The sequence below is a fragment of the Pan troglodytes genome, chromosome 7, assembly GCF_028858775.2.
Source record: "Pan troglodytes isolate AG18354 chromosome 7, NHGRI_mPanTro3-v2.0_pri, whole genome shotgun sequence".
NCBI lineage: Eukaryota > Metazoa > Chordata > Mammalia > Primates > Hominidae > Pan > Pan troglodytes.
The window spans coordinates 38,079,812-38,104,980 of NC_072405.2; the positions used below are offsets into that span (position 1 = coordinate 38,079,812).

Below are 25,169 nucleotides of genomic sequence, written 5' to 3' on the forward strand. Positions count from 1 at the left end.
CTCCCAAGATGGGGTTGGGGTACTGGACTCCCACAAGGAGGCCGGAGCAAAGGCACATGAGGTTACTTACACCTGCACTCCTGACAGAGGCTGCTGGGACATCCAGAAATAATTAGAAAGCCATTGGGCTTTTCTTACCTGGTAAATTATACATTTGGGTGATATCTACGTCTTTTCCTCATGTTCTCCTTGGGAATAAAGGAACAAATGTGCGAGCTGATTGTCCAGAGTTTGTGGTAGGTAAGAGAGACAGAAACGAGGCTCAGAAGTGTGCTGTGGGTCCTCTAATACCTGGCTCAGCGGTGCAAAGATGACTCGAGGGACTTCATGGAGTTCCACTGGACATTTCCTGCAAGGGGTTCTGGTTCCCCCTTCATTTTCACTGCACACACCTCTATCTGACATAGGGAGTTTGCTTCTGGGCCCCTGCTGCCTTCCGCTTCCCCTCTGACAAGCCTGCTAAGGTCTCTAGTTCGCTTGCCTGTCCCTGTGTCTGTGCTAGGTGGCTTGGATCCTCAGATTGCCATGCCCCTTAGCTTGTCTTGGCATCTCTGCCGTTGATTCCCAATTGGAACCATCTCCATGAGACCTTTGACTTGGCATGCCACAGCCCTCTGCTCCCCATGAGCTGAGTCCTGGGATCCTGGGCCCAGGGTGCCAGGACAGGACCTAAGCAGCAGCCACTTTTCTGGCAAGATGACCTTTAAAAATTTTGGCTTTTCCCCAGCATGTCAGCACGCCCTTGTGATTCAGTTGAACTTTCCAGTTGCCTTAGTCTCAATGCAGCCTGTGGGGTGAGGAGGTGACTCTTGCCCTCTATTAGGAGCTCTGCTGGTCATCTCCTCTGACCACAGCCAGCTTTCCTTCCTCCCTTCACTCTGAAGGCCCTGCTTCCTGAATTGCACGAGATCAGACACATTCACATCCCTCACTATTCCAGCTGCCTGCAAATTTTTGATAACAGTATCCTACCAGCAAAACAACTTTAATTATGTATCCCCAAGAAGTAAAGTGCTCTACTAACCTATACATTATAACAGTAAGAAAAATGAAAATTTAAAAAGGATGGTGCATTAGAAAGCAGAAATCCTAGTATGATCTTCTTTCACCTGAGCAGCTCATTGTGTTCGGAGACCCTGGCTCTACCCTGCTAAAACCAGTAGTGAAGTAGACTAAGTCTTTTCAGAAGGGTATCAAGCATGTGCCACCTGGATTTTGGTGGATATTGACCATTACCCCAAGGAAAAACTTTTATGGTAAAAAGCCTGACTCCCCCCTTCAGAATGTGTGAGCCTCACTCTCTTCATTTGTAAAATCACCATCTGAATTCTATGCTTTGAAGGACACTTTCAGGTCAAATATTTATTAGGTGTCTACATATCCATCAGCGAAGACTTAGAGGCTTTGGGGCAAAGAAAAACAGTACCTGGGGAGAATTGTGAAATTTCAGAATCTGAATACAAACAACATTTTTTTTTTTTTTTTTTGAGATGGAGTGTCACTCTTCTGCCCAGGCTGGAGTGCAGTGGCGCGATCTCAGCTCACTGCAACCTCTGCCTCCCGGGTTCAAGTGATTCTCCTGCTTCAGCCTCCCAAGTAGCTGGGATCACAAGCATTCGCCACCATGCCCAACTGATTTTTGTATTTTTAGTAAAGATGGGGTTTCACCCTGTTGGCCAGGCTGGTCTCGAGCTCCTGACTTCAGGCGATCTGCCTGCCTCGGCCTCCCAAAGTGCTGGGATTACAGGCATGAGCCAAACAACTTCTTACCAAGGAGGAACTTAAGAAACAAAAAGGATGGTGGATTTACACGGGATTTTCCCAGCAGAGGCTAGGATCTGTGTGCTTGGTTGTATTGTTCCTTTCACAGACAGTAATGTTGATTTGGAAGAGGATGAGTGAATTTCACGTATTTTCTGGGAACTCATTACACAAAAGCAAGGACCTCTTTTGCTATAATTTTTAAAATCTTTGATACTTTGATTAGCACCTACAATATCTCGTTATCATTTGAATTTCTTTTATTATCTGTGTGTTGAAAATTTTTTCATATTTTTTATCATGTGTCTTTCCTCCTTATGAACCATCTGTTTATGTCCTTTGCTCAATCATATATTGGAGTCTTATAATTTTGGGGGTCATTTTTGGTGATTGAGATTTTATATAATGAGGATATTAAGATGTGCATGTAAGTGTGTGTGTGTGTGTGTGTGTGTGTGTGTGTGTTTGGTTAACCAATTGATTTGAGCTATTACAAATTTTCAAGCTAAATAGCTATTCTATTTTGGTTTAGGGAAAAAGAAAATCGAACCAAGATAAGCTTTTAAATTCAACTTCCTTTCCAGCAGAAAGGGAAAGCAGGAATTGTAGAGCTGCTGAACAAGAGCAATTTTCATTCTCTCTTGGTTTGAATGAGTTTCTTTTTTCCTTATGAAATGGGAACTTCTTTTCTGTGTATCTATACAGTTGTTATTATCGTTGTAATAATGAACTTCTATTGAGAAGCACTAGAAGCTGAAGCACTTCAGATCGGGACAATAAGCCCAATACAGCGGCTTGATTTAGACAGGGACCCTCACTTCTGTTTAGAAATACATTTTCAATCATTTTAATGAAAAGGGCGACAGCAGCCATGGTGTGTTCAGATACTCAGCATGACACCGCCTGCAAGCTCTATTGTCTTTCGCTGATTAAACTGGGCTGGTTGAGAATTACATTTCTGCACCCATGGTTCCGCTGTGGTGAACACCGGGAGTAAGCAAGCTCTTATTCAGGTCCCAAGCAAGCCACAGCCAGCATGTCAGAAAGCAAGATTCAAGTCAGGGTCCCCTTGGCTTCGACTGGCTCTACTGGATCAAACAGCTCCAGCGGGGACAGAGGCAGCAGGAAAGAGCTTCCTCAATAAGGAAATTGAAGAGCAGGAGGAAGGAAAAAATAACCTGAAACTCAGATGGGCAAGATTAGGGGTGGGGAGTGAGAGCCAGAGATCATGTGTCAGCACCCAGAGCGGAGGAGAAAGAATTCTGATTCCAGTCCACACCACCTTAGACTGCAGCATTGAGCACCCCAGGGCTGGCGTTCATCTCAACCCCCTCATTTTCTCAGTTGAGGAAACAACCCTGGAGAGGTGAGGTGACCCGCTTAACATCATGCCACATGTGTGGGAGAGAAGGGACATGAACCCTGTCCCCAATAACCCATGCTGCCTCTCAAATATCACATTATTTTCCTTGCACTGTTTCCTTTTGGGGTTCTCGCTGTGGTTTGAAATGAGAGTGTCAACCTTCAGGGACAGCAGGACCTGCTGAGTCCATGGAAGGGTCTCAGTGCTTATTGATTGAATGGAGGTGTCATCCTGTGCTTTCGAGCAAAGCTTTCAGAACCAGAGAGATCCAGGCTCACTTTCCAGCTCAGCTCCGTATCATCTGGACACTCTTGGGAAATTCACTTGCCCTCTCTGAGCCTCAGTTTCCTTTTCTGTAAAATGGGGACAATGAGAATTATATTGACCTCTGAGGGCTGTTTCGAGGAGTAAACAAAAGAATGCACAGAAAGTCTCTCTTCAGAAAAGAAGATGAAAGCCCAAAGAAGATTAAGTAATTTTGCCCAAAGTAACTTGTTCTTTAAGATGTGGCCGGAACTCAAAAATCAGTCCGTGGGTGCTGAGAAAGTCAGTGCTCTTTTGTTCTCTTTTATTATCTCCTGGACACGATCGTTCATGTGCTAAGGGCCCAATGAACGTCATTCACTTAGAATTCAATACGTGTGAATTATTTGAAAAAACTGCAGTAGCCCCGAGTATATAAAAACTACCATAACCTAATGTCTATAGTAAAATATTACAAGGTCAGAGCTACAGTGAACCCTGTCAAGTCTGAAAAGACTTTAAATAAATCTTATCGACAAAAGACACTGTGGAAAGCTGGAAGAAGGTATTCGTAATGAAGACACAGACATCTAAGGACTGAAGTAATTTGAAACACGGCATCAGAAGATCTGCCCCTTTGTGCTGTGTGGTCTAGACACACTGTTCTACCTCTTTGTGCCTGTTTCCTTATTTGTGCAGTGAAGGGTTAGGACTTGGAAATGGCTGAGATCTCACAAGATTTAAAGTCACCAGATCAAACCTAGAATTCAACCTAGAAAGATTACAGGCCCAAAAGTTTGTGAAATTATTGAGAAGGATCCCTTGACTTCAGGTTGAATTTAGAGAGAGAAATTTGCTAGCTGCCACGTGGAGTAGGAAAGGATCTCCTAGAAGTCACTACATCAGGAATCCCACAGCAACTACAGCCACCGCTGTTCATTGACATTATGTCTTCAATAGTAGGTGAATTTGCTGCTACAACCAAGTATTTTCTTTGCAACTCGCATATCCTTAATAATCTCCTTCCAGAGCTGTGCTCAGTAGCAGCTATTTCCGAAAGGAAATAAACGTTTCCATTGTTCCTGTTGCAATATTGACTTCCAGTGAAGATAGTTTTTGACATTTAAAGGGAAGAGCGCCCCCTAGTGGAAGTATAATCCAAGCCGACAGCCAAGACCACCATTAAAAGCTGATGGGTAACGTTCATGTTTGGGAGACCTGTCTTACAGTCCCCTTCCAGAAGTGATTTATGCCACCAAGAAAGTGCACATCAGGCTTAAGCATCTACCAAGAAAATACACCCTGTTACAAACAAAAATAAGTTAGATTCCTTTTTTCTTTCTTTTTTTTTGAGAAGGAGTCTCGCTCTGTCACCAGGCTGGAGTGCAGTGGTGCGATCTCGGCTGACTGCAACCTCCGACTCCCCGGTTCAAGCGATTCTCCTGCCTCAGCCTCCCGAGTAGCTGGGATTCCAAGCATGCACTACCACATCCAGCTTATTTTTGTATTTTTAGTAGAGACGGGGTTTCACCATGTTGACCATGATGGTCTCGATCTCCTGACCTCGTTATCCGCCCATCTCGGCCTCCCAAAATGCTGGGATTACAGATGTGAGTCACCGCACCCGGCCTACATTGGTAGTTTTGGGTTATGATAAGGAGACAACAGACAGAGCGAGAAAAGGATTAAGAAAATTAGGAACAGACAAGAGAAGTGGCATGAAAAGGAGGAGACAGGACAGAGCAGACACAGGAAAAAGAATGACATGAAAATATGGATTTCTTCTTGGTATTTTTCTTCCTTCATTTTAGATGGAGGGAAATAGCTTATTCTAGAATAATGCCCTCCAGAGACCCTGTTTTTAAGTGGAACACCCTGTAGTACATTAGACAGGCAACGACTCCATTCTTGACAATGAAACAAACCACCACAACTCAACACCTGATTGGACAGAGAGCAAGCACCTCTCACTCTTGTTCACCTGCTTGAGGCCTTTCAAAAGGGAAAAAAAAAATGTGTCTGATGCCAAATGAGAGCTTCAATGAATGAATGCCACAACAACTACGGCCACTACTGTTAAATTGACGTGTGAGTTGGGCAGGAGATGGGGAGGCATTGATGAATTACAGACAGACAAATTCAGGTGCTTTCTGCAGTTTTGTTCTAAGTGACATCTGTCTGTGTCCACGGAGACCATTCCTCCCATCCAGGTGCAGCACGGGGACCCGCCATGACTTTGGGGGTGGATGCATAAAGAGTTTTCCATTTTAACAGTTATGCCTTTATAGTCATATGTGTTAGAGAAACTAAAACTCACCTATCAAACCTATGATTTTAAGAGTTCTATTTTTAACATGAGGCTGAGTAGGTTTTTAAGTGAGCAATTTTAAAGACAATATTAAATAAATAGTAAAGTACGTGGAAAGGAAGGAGAGGTGGCGGAAATTATGAGAGAACGCTGAATATCACCGAAGCTCAGAAAACACTTCAGGAAGTGAGCAGAGGTTATTCAAGGGTTATCTTTCTATCATTCTCTCCCCTCTCTTGAGACTGGTCCTTCTTGCATTCATTTTATCTATTGTGCTTCTCTAGTTTGCCCTGTGGTCCTGTCTTCACCGAACACATTCCTACTGCTCTGAATCAAAGACAATGTCAATGGGCAGGACAGTCCTTCTGTGGTCCCATTCAGCCATGGCTCCAAATTCGCGATCTAGCAAAGGAGGGGTCTCTAGATTGCCCCCAGCATTGTATAATGAAGGAATGGCCTCCAAATCAGCCATTTTCCCAGGACCTTCCCACCCTCTCCACCAGCACTCCCCACTCCTTCTTACCCCAGCGAGAAGAGCAGTGCACAGTGACATGTGTCAAGGGCCCCAGCCATGGAAAAGATGGAATCCTGCTCCGAGGAGAGACAGTAGCTGAAATCTTGCAATCCTGAAGCCTCTTTTTCTCAGATGGATTCCCCAAGAAGACTGCCGTCTACACCCTTGTTAGTCAGAGAAGGAAATAGTTACATTAAGAAATTCTCTGAGCCTCAATGAGAAACTCCTTTCTTCCCAGAGACCTCAGGTGAGCCTTCCCGAAAGGACCCTGCCCGTGTAGGCTTGGACCTGTCCTCCAGGGCTCATTTTAATGGAGTGAAAAAGCATTCCTCAGTCAATGACATGACCTAGGAGTTCTTGTGTTGTTTTCTCTTCAAATTGCCATTGCAGGAATGCAATGTGATAACTAATTTACAGTATCGTATAATCACCAAGAGCCCCCTCTGTGCAGCTGCCCTTCCCATCGTCCATGTTTGACATGCCACCACTCTTCCACTCTGATGTCAAGGTGAGCCTCTGATAAGAGAGTGTATTACTCTGTTTGTGTTGCTATAAAGGAATACCTCAGACTGGGTAATTATACAGAAAAGAGGTTTATTTGGCTCACAGTTCTGCAGGATGTATAGGAAGCATAGTGTCAGTATCTGCTTCTGGGGAGGGCCTCAGGATGCTTCCAATCATGGCATAGCAGGAGCCAGCAGTCACATAGCAAGAGTAGGAGCAAGAGGGAGAGGAGGGAGGTGCCGGGCTTTTTTTAAACAACAGCTTTCTAGTGAACTCATAGAGTGAGAACTCATTCATTACGATGAGGACAGGGCACCAAGTCATTCATGAGGGATGCACCTCCATGACTTCCCAGTAAGACCATCTCCTACATTGGATGTCACATTTCAATGTAAGATTTGGAGGGGACGAAACATCCAAATCATATGAGAGGGCCAATCAAATCCTAGAACACTGAAAAGAACAGCAATCACTGATCCCCACTGGGCATGAAGAGTAGCCATAGTGCCAGTCCTACTTCCCCACCAAGACTCAAAACTGAAGACAGCTTAGCCTATTTTGGATGCTATCGACTGGTACTAATGATTTCATTCCTATCTACACCCAGAGTTTGGGGGCATATATGCAAAGTGGTACTAGTAAATGTTTTAGCCTTTGCCAATTCCTATGGTATAAATACTGTCCTCATAGCTAATTTCAATCTACAAACATGATGTCAACTGACTCACAAAATTCCTGAAAATTTAACAAGCAGCTCTTGCAAGTTTGTTTAAGTTTGCTGCAGCATAGCACTTACCTGTATGTTCTATAGAGTTCTTTAGCAGGACATGGTACTGTGTGGTTGGGGATGCCCGTGCTAGCATCTCTGACATATTCCTTCATCTTCACCTTTATCCTTACTTTTCCTTCCACTTTTCCTCAATTTTTAAAAACTCCTCACGTCCTCTGTTTTTCTCTACTGGCTCTCATTTTGTGTGGACATTCAGGCCATGGGGAAACTGAGATGATGCATTTCCATTATACTATGAGGATCACTCATTCTGTGACAGCTGAAATTTGGGCAGAGCTGAAAACAAGCAAGTTAGACATAAAAGATTCCACAGTTGTTACAGATACTGTTCAAATATAATACATAATTGGGCACCAATAATTAGAGATCTGGAGTTGAATAACACACAGTCTTGCCTTCTAAGGGTCATGGATGAATGAGAAGATGCAAATAATGTCTCCACGGCAGACATTAGCAATTGATTCCAGAATTCACATACCACTGTTTTTTCTTTCTCAATACAGTGATCCCTACTGATTAATCACAGTTGGCACTGAAAATGGAATGTATTTGCCATCCTTGTACTATGCGTATCAAAGCACTAAGTGCAGGAGAGAAAGGACAGGAAAGGTGTAAAAGGCAGAAAGGTGCCAATGGAGGGTGCCATAGACAAGTCTCTCTGCAATTTATAGCTAATACTGACCCTGTCTGTAGACTTACCTCTAGGTGCATGCCATCTCAAGGTTGCCATGAAACACTACTTTTTTTGTCCCTAGGATTGTCCATGGCAAGAACCAACGAGAGGGCACAGGCATGCCTGTGTCTGTGGCTGTGGGAACAATGGAAGAGGCTGAGCTTATTGCTCTGGAAGGCTGCTGTTTGTGATTAAAAGGGATCACAAGAATGATGGAAGCCAAGCTGTGCTTTCAGAGACGGGTCCAAGCGTGGAGTGCCAGCCATGATCCACTTCTTCCAAAGGCAGGTGGCTGCTGCTCTGGGGGTGGGAGGGGAGCTTAAGAAGGAGACTCACACGGCCCCTGTATGTAATCTGTTTCCTTTCCACATTGTCAGGGGCCTGGGAGATCCCTGATATTTTATCTTCAAATGTGATCTGGGATCTATATATAGTTGGACACATAGATGAGATGAGTTCTTTTTTTTTTTTTTCTTTTTTTTTTTTTTTAAATTATACTTTAAGTTTTAGGGTACATGTGCACATTGTGCAGGTTAGTTACATATGTATACATGTGCCATGCTGGTACGCTGCACCCACTAACTCGTCATCTAGCATTAGGTATATCTCCCAATGCTATCCCTCCCCCCTCCCCCCTCCCCACCACAGTCCCCAGAGTGTGATATTCCCCTTCCTGTGTCCATGTGATCTCATTGTTCAATTCCCACCTAGGAGTGAGAATATGTGGTGTTTGGTTTTTTGTTCTTGCGATAGTTTACTGAGAATGATGGTTTCCAATTTCATCCATGTCCCTACAAAGGATATGAACTCATCATTTTTTATGGCTGCATAGTATTCCATGGTGTATATGTGCCACATTTTCTTAATCCAGTCTATCATTGTTGGACATTTGGGTTGGTTCCAAGTCTTTGCTATTGTGAATAATGCCGCAATAAACATACGTGTGCATGTGCCTTTATAGCAGCATGATTTATAGTCACTTGGGTATATACCCAGTAATGGGATGGCTGGGTCAAATGGTATTTCTAGTTCTAGATCCCTGAGGAATCGCCACACTGACTTCCACAATGGTTGAACTAGTTTACAGTCCCACCAACAGTGTAAAAGTGTTCCTATTTCTCCACATCCTCTCCAGCACCTGTTGTTTCCTGACTTTTTAATGATTGCCATTCTAACTGGTGTGAGATGATATCTCATAGTGGTTTTGATTTGCATTTCTCTGATGGCCAGTGATGATGAGCATTTTTTCATGTGTTTTTTGGCTGCATAAATGTCTTCTTTTGAGAAGTGTCTGTTCATGTCCTTTGCCCACTTTTTGATGGGGTTGTTTGTTTTTTTCTTGTAAATTTGTTTGAGTTCACTGTAGATTCTGGATATTAGCCCTTTGTCAGATGAGTAGGTTGCGAAAATTTTCTCCCATGTTGTAGGTTGCCTATTGACTCTGATGGTAGTTTGTTTTGCTGTGCAGAAGCTCTTTAGTTTAATTAGATCCCATTTGTCAATTTTGGCTTTTGTTGCCATTGCTTTTGGTGTTTTAGACATGAAGTCCTTGCCAACGCCTATGTCCTGAATGGTAAGGCCTAGGTTTTCTTCTAGTGTTTTTATGGTTTTAGGTCTAACGTTTAAATCTTTAATCCATCTTGAATTGATTTTTGTATAAGGTGTAAGGAAGGGATCCAGTTTCAGCTTTCTACATATGGCTAGCCAGTTTTCCCAGCACCATTTATTAAATAGGGAATCCTTTCCCCATTGCTTGTTTTTCTCAGGTTTGTCAAAGATCAGATAGTTGCAGGTAAGCGGTGTTATTTCTGAGGGCTCTGTTCTGTTCCATTGATCTATATTTCTGTTTTGGTACCAGTACCATGCTGTTTTGGTTACTGTAGCCTTGTAGTACAGTTTGAAGTCAGGTAGTGTGACGCCTCCAGCTTTGTTCTTTTGGCTTAGGATTGACTTGGCGATGCGGGCTGTCTTTTGGTTCCATATGAACTTTAAAGTAGTTTTTTCCAATTCTGTGAAGAAAGTCATTGGTAGCTTGATGGGGATGGCATTGAATCTGTAAATTACCTTGGGCAGTATGGCCATTTTCACGATATTGATTCTTCCTACCCATGAGCATGGAATGTTCTTCCATTTGTTTGTATCCTCTTTTATTTCCTTGAGCAGTGGTTTGTAGTTCTCCTTGAAGAGGTGCTTCACATCCCTTGTAAGTTGGATTCCTAGGTATTTTATTCTCTTTGAAGCAATTGTGAATGGGAGTTCACTCATGATTTGGCTCTCTGTTTGTCTGTTGTTGGTGTATAGGAATGCTTGTGATTTTTGTACATTGATTTTGTATCCTGAGACTTTGCTGAAGTTGCTTATCAGCTTAAGGAGATTTTGGGCTGAGACAATGGGGTTTTCTAGATAAACAATCATGTCGTCTGCAAACAGGGACAATTTGACTTCCTCTTTTCCTAATTGAATACCCTTTATTTCCTTCTCCTGCCTGATTGCCCTGGCCAGAACTTCCAACACTATGTTGAATAGGAGTGGTGAGAGAGGGCATCCCTGTCTTGTGCCAGTTTTCAAAGGGAATGCTTCCAGTTTTTGCCCATTCAGTATGATATTGGCTGTGGGTTTGTCATAGATAGCTCTTATTATTTTGAAATACGTCCCATCAATACCTAATTTATTGAGAGTTTTTAGCATGAAGGGTTGTTGAATTTTGTCAAAGGCTTTTTCTGCATCTATTGAGATAATCATGTGGTTTTTGTCTTTGGCTCTGTTTATATGCTGGATTACATTTATTGATTTGTGTATATTGAACCAGCCTTGCATCCCAGGGATGAAGCCCACTTGATCATGGTGGATAAGCTTTTTGATGTGCTGCTGGATTTGGTTTGCCAGTATTTTATTGAGGATTTTTGCATCAATGTTCATCAAGGATATTGGTCTAAAATTCTCTTTTTTGGTTGTGTCTCTGCCCGGCTTTGGTATCAGAATGATGCTGGCCTCATAAAATGAGTTAGGGAGGATTCCCTCTTTTTCTATTGATTGGAATAGTTTCAGAAGGAATGGTACCAGTTCCTCCTTGTACCTCTGGTAGAATTTGGCTGTGAATCCATCTGGTCCTGGACTCTTTTTGGTTGGTAAACTATTGATTATTGCCACAATTTCAGCTCCTGTTATTGGTCTATTCAGAGATTCAACTTCTTCCTGGTTTAGTCTTGGGAAAGTGTATGTGTCGAGGAATGTATCCATTTCTTCTAGATTTTCTAGTTTATTTGCGTAGAGGTGTTTGTAGTATTCTCTGATGGTAGTTTGTATTTCTGTGGGATCGGTGGTGATATCCCCTTTATCATTTTTTATTGCGTCTATTTGATTCTTCTCTCTTTTTTTCTTTATTAGTCTTGCTAGCGGTCTATCAATTTTGTTGATCCTTTCAAAAAACCAGCTCCTGGATTCATTGATTTTTTGAAGGGTTTTTTGTGTCTCTATTTCCTTCAGTTCTGCTCTGATTTTAGTTATTTCTTGCCTTCTGCTAGCTTTTGAATGTGTTTGCTCTTGCTTTTCTAGTTCTTTTAATTGTGATATTAGGGTGTCAATTTTGGATCTTTCCTGCTTTCTCTTGTGGGCATTTAGTGCTATAAATTTCCCTCTACACACTGCTTTGAATGCATCCCAGAGATTCTGGTATGTTGTGTCTTTGTTCTCGTTGGTTTCAAAGAACATCTTTATTTCTGCCTTCATTTCGTTATGTACCCAGTAGTCATTCAGGAGCAGGTTGTTCAGTTTCCATGTAGTTGAGCGGCTTTGAGTGAGATTCTTAATCCTGAGTTCTAGTTTGATTGCACTGTGGTCTGAGAGATAGTTTGTTATAATTTCTGTTCTTTTACATTTGCTGAGGAGAGCTTTACTTCCAACTATGTGGTCAATTTTGGAATAGGTGTGGTGTGGTGCTGAAAAAAATGTATATTCTGTTGATTTGGGGTGGAGAGTTCTGTAGATGTCTATTAGGTCCGCTTGGTGCAGAGCTGAGTTCAATTCCTGGGTATCCTTGTTGACTTTCTGTCTCGTTGATCTGTCTAATGTTGACAGTGGGGTGTTAAAGTCTCCCATTATTAATGTGTGGGAGTCTAAGTCTCTTTGTAGGTCACTCAGGACTTGCTTTATGAATCTGGGTGCTCCTGTATTGGGTGCATATATATTTAGGATAGTTAGCTCCTCTTGTTGAATTGATCCCTTTACCATTATGTAATGGCCTTCTTTGTCTCTTTTGATCTTTGTTGGTTTAAAGTCTGTTTTATCAGAGACTAGGATTGCAACCCCTGCCTTTTTTTGTTTTCCATTTGCTTGGTAGATCTTCCTCCATCCTTTTATTTTGAGCCTATGTGTGTCTCTGCACGTGAGATGGGTTTCCTGAATACAGCACACTGATGGGTCTTGACTCTTTATCCAACTTGCCAGTCTGTGTCTTTTAATTGGAGAATTTAGTCCATTTACATTTAAAGTTAATATTGTTATGTGTGAATTTGATCCTGTCATTATGATGTTAGCTGGTGATTTTGCTCGTTAGTTGATGCAGTTTCTTCCTAGTCTTGATGGTCTTTACATTTTGGCATGATTTTGCAGCGGCTGGTACCGGTTGTTCCTTTCCATGTTTAGCGCTTCCTTCAGGAGCTCTTTTAGGGCAGGCCTGGTGGTGACAAAATCGGTCAGCATTTGCTTGTCTGTAAAGTATTTTATTTCTCCTTCACTTATGAAGCTTAGTTTGGCTGGATATGAAATTCTGGGTTGAAAATTCTTTTCTTTAAGAATGTTGAATATTGGCCCCCACTCTCTTCTGGCTTGTAGGGTTTCTGCCGAGAGATCCGCTGTTAGTCTGATGGGCTTCCCTTTGAGGGTAACCCGACCTTTCTGTCTGGCTGCCCTTAACATTTTTTCCTTCATTTCAACTTTGGTGAATCTGACAATTATGTGTCTTGGAGTTGCTCTTCTTGAGGAGTATCTTTGTGGCGTTCTCTGTATTTCCTGAATCTGAACGTTGGCCTGCCTTGCTAGATTGGGGAAGTTCTCCCGGATAATATCCTGCAGAGTGTTTTCCAACTTGGTTTCATTCTCCGCATCACTTTCAGGTACACCAATCAGACGTAGATTTGGTCTTTTCACATAGTCCCATATTTCTTGGAGGCTTTGCTCATTTCTTTTTATTCTTTTTTCTCTAGACTTCCCTTCTTGCTTCATTTCATTCATTTCATCTTCCATTGCTGATACCCTTTCTTCCAGTTGATCGCATCGGCTCCTGAGTCTTCTGCATTCTTCACGTAGTTCTCGAGCCTTGGTTTTCAGCTCCATCAGCTCCTCTAAGCACTTCTCTGTATTGGTTATTCTAGTTATACATTCTTCTAAATTTTTTTCAAAGTTTTCAACTTCTTTGCCTTTGGTTTGAATGTCCTCCCGTAGCTCAGAGTAATTTGATCGTCTGAAGCCTTCTTCTCTCAGCTCGTCAAAATCATTCTCCATCCAGCTTTGTTCCGTTGCTGGTGAGGAACTGCGTTCCTTTGGAGGAGGAGAGGTGCTCTGCATTTTAGAGTTTCCTGTTTTTCTGTTCTGTTTTTTCCCCATCTTTATGGTTTTATCTACTTTTGGTCTTTGATGATGGTGATGTACAGATGGGTTTTCGGTGTGGATGTCCTTTCTGTTTGTTAGTTTTCCTTCTAACAGACAGGACCCTCAGCTGCAGGTCTGTTGGAATACCCTGCCGTGTGAGGTGTCAGTGTGCCCCTGCTGGGGGGTGCCTCCCAATTAGGCTGCTCGGGGGTCAGGGGTCAGGGACCCACTTGAGGAGGCAGTCTGCCCGTTCTCAGATCTCCAGCTGCGTGCTGGGAGAACCACTGCTCTCTTCAAAGCTGTCAGACAGGGACATTTAAGTCTGCAGAGGTTACTGCTGTCTTTTTGTTTGTCTGTGCCCTGCCCCCAGAGGTGGAGCCTACAGAGGCAGGCAGGCCTCCTTGAGCTGTGGTGGGCTCCACCCAGTTCGAGCTTCCCGGCTGCTTTGTTTACCTAAGCAAGCCTGGGCAATGGCGGGCGCCCCTCCCCGAGCCTCGCTGCCGCCTTGCAGTTTGATCTCAGACTGCTGTGCTAGCAATCAGCGAGATTCCGTGGGTGTAGAACCCTTCAAGCCAGGTGTGGGATATAGTCTCGTGGTGCGCCGTTTTTTAAGCCGGTCTGAAAAGCGCAACATTCGGGTGGGAGTGACCCGATTTTCCAGGTGAGTCCGTCACCTCTTTCTTTGACTCGGAAAGGGAACTCCCTGACCGCTTGCGCTTCCCAGGTGAGGCAATGCCTCGCCCTGCTTCGGCTCGCGCCCGGTGCGCGCACCCACTGGCCTGCGCCCACTGTCTGGCACTCCCTAGTGAGATGAACCCGGTACCTCAGATGGAAATGCAGAAATCACCGTCTTCTGCGTCGCTCACGCTGGGAGCTGTAGACCAGAGCTGTTCCTATTCGGCCATCTTGGCTCCTCCCTCCCGAGTTCTTTTTAATGGAAAAGAAGGGAACTTTTTTTTTTTTTTGAGATGGAGTCTCGCTCTGTCATTCAGGCTGTAGTGCAGTGGCGTGATCTCAGCTCACTACAACCTCCACCTCCCAGGTTCAAGCGATTCTCCTGCCTCAGCATCCTAAGTAGCCAGGATTACAGGCATGCACCACCACGCCCAGCTAAATTTTTTTTGTTTTCAGTGGAGACAGGGTTTCACCATGTTGGCCAGGCTGATCTCAAATTCCTGACCTCAAATGATCTGCCCACCTTGGCCTCCCAAAGTGCTAGGATTACAGGTGTGAGCCACTGAGCCTGGACAGGAACTTAATACTTACTCTATCATGAGCACCCATTCTAACCCTAATACTAAGCCTCGGTGAGGGAGGATGGTGTCCTGGCGCAAATGGGCAATAACAGCAGGGTTACAGGTATTGCCTTGTCCTGGGGTTGATGTCTTTGCTGTTACCCACTGAGTTCCTAGACTCTGGAAGCTTCTTGTCTCAGACCTAATGTCTCTAGGACCTAATGGCTTCCCTGAGCCTCCTGACACCCATACCTCTGACCTAGAGTAACATAACCTTGCCACACCTTAGTTTACATTTGTATGGCTCTTTCCAAAGCTTTGTATTCTTTTTAAAGGACCTTTTGAAAGGATCTTAGTGAGAAGTAACCAATGGAAGGGATCTTTGATGGTGAAATCCAGGCACTGTAGTCCCCCCTGACACTTCCCCCATAGCACTGCCTTAACTACTGCTTTGCTAAAAGACTGATCTTGTCCACACACTGATTTGTAGAAAGCAAAGCTCAACATGAAATGAACAAGCTGAAAACGCTGGGCCAAACAGGGTCCTGAGCCCTTAACCCCTGGGGAGGACTGCAGCGAAGTTCAGAGAACAACATCACTTGCTCCACTTGCTTTTTCTAGATTCTGATCAAAAGGGAACAGACCGACAGCCTCGATATTTTGCTGGTAAAGTCATCACTCAATCACAGCATCCCCAGGGAATAGGAGAGGCATAGGATCTAACCCTTGCTATTTTTATTTTTGGAGACACAAATGAGGCAGTCAGTTCTGGAGGAAGTCACGAAAGAAGCTCTGAATCAGATGGTATTTCACCCACCATCAGAGACAGGATGACTTGTGCTATCATCTACCAAATCAAAGAGCTCTCCACACTTGCTAAATGGGACACGAAATGGCCTTGTGCAGCTCCAGCACAGAAAAGGCAAGGACTGGGGTACCAGTCAGGCTGCAGGCAGAGGCCCTCCCTCCTTGGGGCCTCAGCTTTCTGGAAGGGAGGGTGGGAGTGTGGGAGGAGAGAGAGAAATCCCATGTCTACCACTGCCCAAAAGAGCCAAGGTCTTGGTGCCAGCAGGAAAGACAGTGAACATGAGATGTTTTCCACTCAAAGTTAGAACTAGAACCAGGAGTAGTAGAGGGTGCAGAAGACGTCTTTTTTTTTTTTTTTTTAAGAGTCTCACTCTGTTGCCTAGGCTGGAGTGGAATGCAGTTGCGTAATCTTGGCTCACTGCAACCTCTGCCTCCCGGGTTCAAGAGATTCTCCTGCCTCGGCCTCCTGAATAGCTGGGACTACAGGTGCCCACAACCAAGCCAGGCTAATTTTTGTATTTTTAGTAGAGACGGGGTTTCACCATGTTGGCCAGGCTGGTTTCAAACTCCTGACCTTAAATGATCCGGAGGGCATCTCTTTCTATGAACCAGAGCCACCAGTGTCAGTTTTCACTCCCAGCACCCCCTGTGCTCCCTGGGACTCTCCCTTTTCTGTCTCCTCATGTTCAATTCCAGATTCTCCTCCCAGCTCTTCCTCTAACTCCCTGCGACCTGGGCAAGTAATTTTTCAGTATTACCATATTAGAGAAAAGCAGAATGGGTTTGACCTCTCAATTCCCTATATCCCAAATAGCTATAAGCTCCTTTGGGGTGCTGGTTGTGTCTTATATGAGTGGTCCCCAACCTTTTTGGCACCAGGGACAAGTTTCATGGAAGACAACTTTTCTATGGACTGGTGGGCGGGGGGATGGTTTTGGGGTGATTCAAGCCCATTACATTTATTGTGCACTGTATTTCTATTATTATTACATTGTAATACATAATGAAATAATTATGCAACTCACCATAATGTAGAATCAATGAGAACCTTGAGCTTGTTTTCCTGAAACTAGCTGGTGCCCTCTGGGGGTGATGGGAGACAGTGACAGATCATCAGGCCTTAGATTCTCATAAGAAGCATGCAACCCAGTTCCCTCACATGCGCAATTCACAATAGGGTTCGTGCTCCTATGAGAATCTAATGCCACTGCTGATCTGACAGGAGGCAGAGCTCAAGCAGTAATGCGAGTGATAGGGAGGAGCCGAAAATACAGACAAGCTTTCCTGGCTTGCCTGCCGTTCACCTCCTGTGTGGCTTAGTCTTGGTCCATGGCCCAGGGGATGAGGACCCCTGTCTTATGACACTTTATTTCCCTGAGCATCCAGAGCTGTGCTTGGAACATACAACATACTTGAGCATGACCTTTTGATGTGATCTGCTCACACAGGATTCACTCCCAGCTAACATAGACCCTTCCTTCATCTTAAAGATTCCCAAGGAGTTTTATCGTGAACCAGGTGTTTGGGCAATTTAAAAAAATTATGACAGCTATTTTGATTGAACACACTGCAGAGAGAGTGTTCGGTGCTATTTTGGAAGGAGCCTATTTCATTACTGCAAAATTCTCATCTTAATTCTTGGATGGCCATTAAAATGGAACCCGCTTCCATGTGAAATGGTTACCCTGCATGTTGTGAAGCCTCCCCAGAAACTAGGACCTTATTTCCTCTAAAGGCAGCCCATCCGTTCTTCCAGATTTTATGCCACTAAAAATTTCTACTTTAAAAATGCTGAAATCTATTTGTATAGCATACTTCCATTGGTGCTACTCTACTCCTTTGGGCATTTATGAGAGATAAATAAAGTTATAGGTGAATATTTTATATTATAGGACATATAAGTTATATTTGGTTTATTTTTGTTTATTTGAATAATCTAAACTTATTTCCTTATAATGAACATTTATTTTGATTGAAGAAAAAAATAATACAGGTCCTAACAAACCCCTCTCGCCACTCGCACCCTAGCCTTCCAAGGACAGCAGCACTTTGGCTGATTGGATGTGCAGGGACCCTCCCTGGCCACAGAGAGGAAGGACATGTTCCCTTCCTTTGCTCTAGGCCTCCTGAGGGTCATCTGTAACCTAGCAAACTTTCAACTTGGGGACTGAGGGTAAGGGTCCCTCAGGACGTGGGTGTCATGAGGGCTCCAGGACTGGAGTCTCTGGGGATGGTGCTTTGGCTGAAAAGGCCAGCCGTGTTTCCAGGGGTAGGACAGGATCCTTCCAGCATGATGAGAATACTGTGCACCCTTACAGCTGGCAGGGGTGACAGTAAGATGAGCCAGGCCAGGCAAGATTCTAGATACTTCTACCATATCTGTTATGGATGCCCAAGGAGACTGGGCACAAACTGATACTTAATTTTTTATTCAAATCTTTTCATCGATAAAATGAGATAATAGGCTGCTCTGTCTATGGAGTAGCCATTCTTTTATTCCTTTACTTTCTTAATAAACTTGCTTTCACTTTGAAAAAAAATGAGATAATAACCCATTACCTCGTGATTCCTTAAATGTCTGAGGAAATTAATGTCAGGATCTGAAGCTACTCTAAGAAGAAAGGCTGAATTATGATTAGAATTGTGGATCCTCAAAGAGCTGTGAAGAGACATTGTGTGAGCCTGTGAACTAACGGCCTATAGATAATAAGAACTGATGAGCAGTTCATAGTTTAAGTTTTTACTGTGTGCCAGGCACTGCTCCAAGCACCTCACATGAATTAGGACACTGTGTCTTCAAAACTACTCTTTCAGGTAGGTACTATTATTATCTCTACTCTACAGCAAGGAAACCAAAGCACAGAGGTTGATACTTCACCCACAATACCACCTAGAAAGTGAGAGCCTGGCCAGAGGTGGTGGCTCACACTTGTAATCCCAACACTTTGGGAGGCTGAGGCAGGAGTTCAAGACCAGCCTGGGCAACACAGCAAGATCCTGTCTCCAAAACAAAAAAAATAAACGGGTGTGGTGGCATGAGCCTATAGTCCCAGCTACTCAGGAGGCTGAGGCAGGAGGATCCCTTGGGCCCAGCTGCATTGAGCTATGATCACACCACTGTACTCCAGTCTGGGTGACAGCAAGACCCTGTCTCCAAATAAAATAAAAACATAAAATAAAATAAAATGTATTAGTCCATTTTCACATTGCTATAAAGAAATACCTGAGACTGAGTAATTTATTAAGAAATGAGGTTTAATTGGCTCATGATTCTGCAGGCTGTACAGGAAGCATGGCAGCATCTGCTTCTGGGGAGGCCTCAGGAAACTTACAGTGAAGAGCCAGCACTACACAAGGTTGAAGCAGGAGAAAGAGAGAGAGTGGGGAGGTGCCACACACTTTTAAACAACCAGATCTCACAATAACTCAGTCACTGACCATTATGAGAACAATGGGATGGTGCTAACCCATTCATGAGAACTCCACGCCCATGATCTAATCATCTCCCACCAGGCACCACCTCCAACACTGGTGATTACAGTTCGATATGAGATTTGGTGGGGACAGAGATCCAAACCATATCAAAAAGAAAAGAAAGTGAGAGCCAGACAGTCAGCCCTGCTCCTCACCCCACCACAACCCTGGCAGGTGGTTATGCTGAACATTCTCGTGGGCTCACAGTGAAGTGTGTTCATGAACTTGCATACAAATAGGTATGTTCATATTGACATTGATAATTTTATCTTTCTTTAGTCTGGTTTCTCCTTTGCTACTGATCCTCCGCAAGTATAGGGATTGAAATAGCAAGGACAGATCAGGGGAACTGATTGAAGAGTGACCTGTATTGCCCATGGGAGCTGCGGGCTGAAAAAACGATAAAGAATGTCCCAGACAGCAAGCAAGCAAGGCAGTGCTTAAGTTGGTGCTGGCTTAAAAATAATAACTCCCCTCAACTAACAATCTGATGTGAATCCTGATAGCCTCCCTCTGGGCTCCCACCTGCCTATGATCTTGGAGACACAGAGCGAAATCATTTTCTGCAGCCAACTCTCTAACTACATCTGCCTTGAAGGCAACCAGCGACTCACCTCTTGCCCCCGATGTCTGCATCTACAGGTTCACACAACCTAGACCCAGTTAGAGCCCAGGCAAAGGCTTCAGCCTTTTCCTGTGATGGAACAGGAGGATGCAGAGACCAAACCATAATGTGTGAAACATAAGGACCTAGCAAATCATAGAATGGAGTCCCCTCTTTTTTATAGGGGATAACACTAAAGCCAGAAATGTTAAGTCATTTGCTTCAGATCACACAGCTAGTGCCTTATTCATCTTTGTTTCCCTGAAGTCAAGCATAGGAGGTATCCAGTAAATGTTTAATTAGTTATCTGCAGGAGTTTCAGGAGGCTACTGAACCTCTCTGGTTTCAGTTCTATCGACCACAAAATATGGAAAATCGTCCCTGCTCTATATGTTCTACAGAATTATTGTGAGATGAGGATCCAATAAGATTTATCGTCTGCCCCTCACCTTCCCTCCAAATATAATCACTGGCAGGCAAGAAAAGTGACGTATTATCTTTCCTCTTTTCCCCTCTCCTCTGTCTTCTAGATTTGGAAGCAAAGCATCGTGATGTCCTAGCCAAGACCAGACACTGAAGCAGGAGAGGACATTCCCTTGGATGTAGGTGGGAAAGCAGAGAGGAAAACAATTGAGATTTGATGGGGTTTTGTCTTTGGTATCTTTTTTACCAAATTAACTATATTTTGTTTATTTCTCCTACCACAGGGAGAAGTGAGTGTATTGAGACACTCTGGAGATAACCTGGATCAATCACTTCATTTTAGAGATAAGGACCTGAAAGGAAAAGGAAACCTGCCCCAGGTCGCACAGCTGGTTCCCACCAAGTCTCCCGACTCCTGCTCCTCTCCTGAAACATGAGCCTTTACACGCAGCTTCCAGAAGGGAGGGTATCATTCTTGGCAAGGCTCGAAACTAAAGCAGTTGGTATCTATAGCCAAGGTATGCCTGGTCGTATCTGGGCAGCTGACTGACTTCTGGACTCAGCCCCCTCCCCAACTACTTAACTGCACATCTGTGTATTAAAAAAAAGTACCATATTTATCATCATATTCATGCATATCCTAAGCATTTCATACGTGTAAAACTGTGCTACTGTATTCGCTACCCCCTCTATCTTGTTTTCTTATATTTTTGTGATCCCATTAATTGCTGTTTTTTGTTCGTTTTGTTTTTACATTTCAACTTTTATTTTAGATTCAGTGCGTAGATGCGCAGATTTGTTACCGTGGAATATTGTGTGATGCTGCAGTTTGGAGTATGGATCCCGTCACCCTGGTAGTGAGCACAGTACCCGTGAGGTAGTTTTGTAAACCACTTCCCTCTCCCTTCACCCTCTGTTGGTCCCATCTATTGTTCCCACAGTTATGTCCATGTATACTCAATGCTTAACTCCCACTTATAAGTGAGAACATGTGGTGTTAGGTTTTCTGTTCCTGCATTAATTTGCTTAGGATTATGGCCCTAGCTGCATCCATGTTGCTGCAAAGGACATGATTTCATTCCTTCCATTTCTTTAAAGGGGATGGCTTAGGGTTCTGAGGGGCATCCTCATTACAAATCCAGCCTCCTTGACTCTGGAGCCTCCCTTGACTCTTGCAACAAGTCTGGTTGGACAAGTCTTAATGCTCTATCCCTTTGATGTCTGTGATACTCCACTGTCCCCTCTTCACAGAAAGTGGTCTCTCTGACCACTCTTCCCCTGGGGTTGCTCCTCCCTCCTAGCCTGGATATGGGCAGAGAATCCCATGGCCTCAGCAGTAATCCTTAGGTTTACTCTAAGGACCCCTCTACTTTAGCTCAAGCCCCGCCCTCTCTTCTTTGCTCTAAACTGTATCTCTACATTCATGCCCCTTCACCAGCCCCTCCTCAAACCCAACAGTGCAGATGAACGGGGGCCTCCCCACCCCAACAGTCCTTCCTTGACTGCCCATCTTCACCCTGCCTGACCTAGAAACCTTCCACTCACCATCACTCCTTTCTCTACCCTGACCCCCAGCTCCAAGTTCCTTCTGTAGGTCCTACACTTGCCATGCTTCTCAGTGTATCCCATTCTCTCTGTTCTTATACTGCCATAATCTTATCTCTGGCAGCACAGCCATAATCTCCCAGCATCCAGACATCTTCCCCCTCAACTCATTCTGCAACCTCTTCTCAGAGTTGTCTTCCTAAAGCCTGGATATGATCTTGCACCTCTATGGCTCAGAAACCATTGATGGCACCATGTTGGTTATCAAAGTCATTCCAAATTCCTGAGCCTGGCATTGCAGATGCTTACATGTTCTCATCCCATTCTTGTAAGTTTCCAGAACACTCACCACGTGCCATGCTGGGTACTGTGCCAGCTGCTTTTGCATTATGACATGTGCGCTAAGCACTGCAACTTTGAAGTCATCAGTGGAAATGGTGACAGATATGGGTGTCCTCTAATATTTTCAACCTTCAGCAAAATGAACTCAGAGCTGAATGATTTTTTCTAAGTTCCATATTTAAAAGAAACATTCAATGATGAGGAAACATCAATTGATTATGGGAATTATTAATAACCAACATTTTTGAGCACTTACTGTGTACCAGTCAGTGGATTAAGCATTTACATACATTGGTTTATTGAAATGTCACAAGAAACTCATAAATCATTATTATGGCTCATTTATAAAAGACAAAACTGAAGATTAAAGAGGTTAAGTGACTTGCCTGATATCAGAGACCAGGAAGCAGTGAAGCGCACCAGGAACCCAGGTGTGTCTGATTTCCAGGTCCTTGCACTTCATCTTTCTACTCTGCTGCCTTAGTAACAACAACTTGCAGGAAGTGTCAGGGAGTGCCTCCCTCCCTCTCCCTCCCCCAACCCCACCCCATTTATGACTTCATGCTCCTGGTTGCATGACAGCAAGGGATCTAGAAAGCACATACCTTAAGTATAATGTGTGAGATTCTTATTTAAAATTCCACATTTTGGGCCAGGCACGGTGGCTCACACCCAGCACTTTGAGAGGCCGAGGCGGGTGGCTCACCTGAGGTCAGGAGTTCGAGGCCAGCCTGACCAATATGGTGAAACCCCATCTCTACTAAAACAATACAAAAATTAGCCGGGCATGGTGGTACATGCCTGTACTCCCAGCTACTTGGGAGGCCAAGGCAGGGGAATTGCTTGAACCAGGGAGGCAGAGATTGCAGTGAGCTGAGATCACGCCACTGCACTCCAACCTGGGCAACAGAGCAAGAGTCCATCTCAAAAAAACTAAATAAATAAAATAAAATTACAAATTTTAAGTGGGAGAAGTGAGGAGATGTTGATCAACAGGTACAAACTTTCAGTTACAAGATGAATACGTTCTGGAAATCTAATGTACAGTATGATGACTATAGTTAATAATAATGCATTGTATGCTTGAAATTTGCTAAGAGAGTAGATCTTAAGTGTTCTCACTGCAAAAAAAAAATTAAAGGGTAACTGAGATTAATGCTAATTAACTTGATTATGGTAAGAATTCTATACATATATAAATATAATCATTACACTGTACATGTTAGACACATACAATTTTTATTTGTCAGTCATACCTCAATAAAGCTAGAAAAAAAATCCAAATTTTCTACTGATAGCATTCATGGAATAATGGAAGACATTACAATTCTCATGACAAGACAATGTCAACGTCCAGCATTTTGATGTACTTGTATTGGCTGAGATTCAAGTCTCATCTGAAGCAATGGTAATAGCCTCTGTTGGAATGTTCCATCCCAGACCACAAAGCACTTTCCCACACTCTCTCCCTGAATTCTCACCAAGACCCTGAAAAGTGCTACTAGCCTCATCATTAACAATAAATACACTTATTAAAAATAAATAAACTGAAGTCACAGAATTAAAGAGACTTGTCTAAGGTCACATTACTTGTAACTGGTCAATTTTTTAACTGCTCCATGTTGCTTTTTTTTTTTTTTTTTTGAGACGGAGTCTCACTCTGTCGCCCAGGCTGGAGTGCAGTGGCGCGATCTCAGCTCACTGCAAGCTCAGCTGCCTGGGTTCACGCCATTCTCCTGCCTCAGCCTCCTGAGTAGCTGTGACTATAGGCACCCGCCACCACGCTCGGCTAATTTTGTGTATTTTTAGTAGAGACAGGGTTTCACCATGTTAGCCAGTATGGTCTGGATCTCCTGACCTTGTGATCTGCCCGCCTCGGCCTTCCAAAGTGCTGGGATTACAGGCATGAGCCACCGCACCCGGCCCCCATGTTGCCTCTTAATAACACCACTGCTTCTTGGATACAAGTTATTCTCAGACAGATCTCATTTTACAGAGCTTTTCACAGTATGGGTAACAGTTACTGGACTAGAACCACATAAAATAGTCACTGCACAGGATCATTCATCGCAGAGGATTCGCTGAATCCCGAAGTCTTCCCAGGATATAGAATAGCTCTGCTGAGCCACTTCGGCCTGAAAGGATTTGAAGTAGTGTGATTTCACCTGAATGTTTAGCCATGGCTGCAAATTCTGCTTCAAAGAAAGGGCCTCTCTTTACAAGTGACTGTTGTGGCTGTTTCTCTGCAGCTGGCATTCCAGAGCAAACCAGGGATTAGAGGAGTTTCTCTTTGGACTTAGAGATAAAAAAGGCAAGCTAGGGACCCACACCGTCTACACCCCCTTCCCCAGCTGGTGATGCCTTTTCTAATTCTGATTCAATGTGCCCACCTGGTTGTCATTATACAGGGCCAGACTTACAGCCTGGGAGGACAGACCAGACTTCCCAAAAACTAAAACCACCCTGGGGCTGCAGGTCTTCGTTTGATGAAGACAAACCACAGACCCCAGCAGGAAAGCTGGGGAGGGGATGGAGAAGGAGGCTAGCAGAGTCTCTGATCATACCCTGGGTGCCCTTGGGCCACTGACAGACACCCTGTCCATCAAAACTGCTCACCCCAAGAAAATGATCAATGACAAGCAGCCCGTGGTCAGACCCTGCAACAGCAAAATGACTCCAGGTGCAAAAGGGTGATGTCTGTGCATGCAGGGTCAGCTCATGGCACTCACAGGATGAGGCACAGGATGGACGTGTGAAAGGATTCCCCACCAACACACACATACACACACACTCCCTCTTCTGACGTCATGGTTACCAAGGCAACTCGACATGAGTCATCATATCTCAAGGTGGATTAGCAGAGCAGGAGAAAGGCTTTTGTTTGTTCAAAGCTCTTCCCCTTCTTTCCTCTTAATAGCTCTCTCTGATGCTGATAATAGCCAAGTACCTTTCATACCCTCAGAAATCCTAAAATTTGTGTGTTTAGCTCGTTTA

General features: G+C 44.0%; 2 long non-coding RNA genes across 2 annotated transcripts in view; one reads left to right on the plus strand and one right to left on the minus strand.

The window, feature by feature from the left end:
* LOC104007559 (uncharacterized) overlaps positions 1-22,724 on the minus strand; it is a 67,544-nt gene extending 44,820 nt beyond the window's left edge. The window contains exons 1-3 of the long non-coding RNA XR_681808.4: positions 22,562-22,724; positions 7,490-7,759; positions 6,199-6,353 (exon numbers count right to left, since the gene is read on the minus strand). This is a non-coding gene — a long non-coding RNA (uncharacterized LOC104007559). The remainder of the gene's footprint in view (positions 1-6,198; positions 6,354-7,489; positions 7,760-22,561) is intronic.
* On the plus strand, positions 19,230-20,915 carry LOC107976276 (uncharacterized). Its single transcript, XR_001720122.3, has 3 exons — positions 19,230-19,500; positions 20,396-20,471; positions 20,573-20,915. It is a non-coding gene; the product is annotated as an uncharacterized LOC107976276 (long non-coding RNA).
* Positions 22,725-25,169: the final 2,445 nt, after the last annotated feature.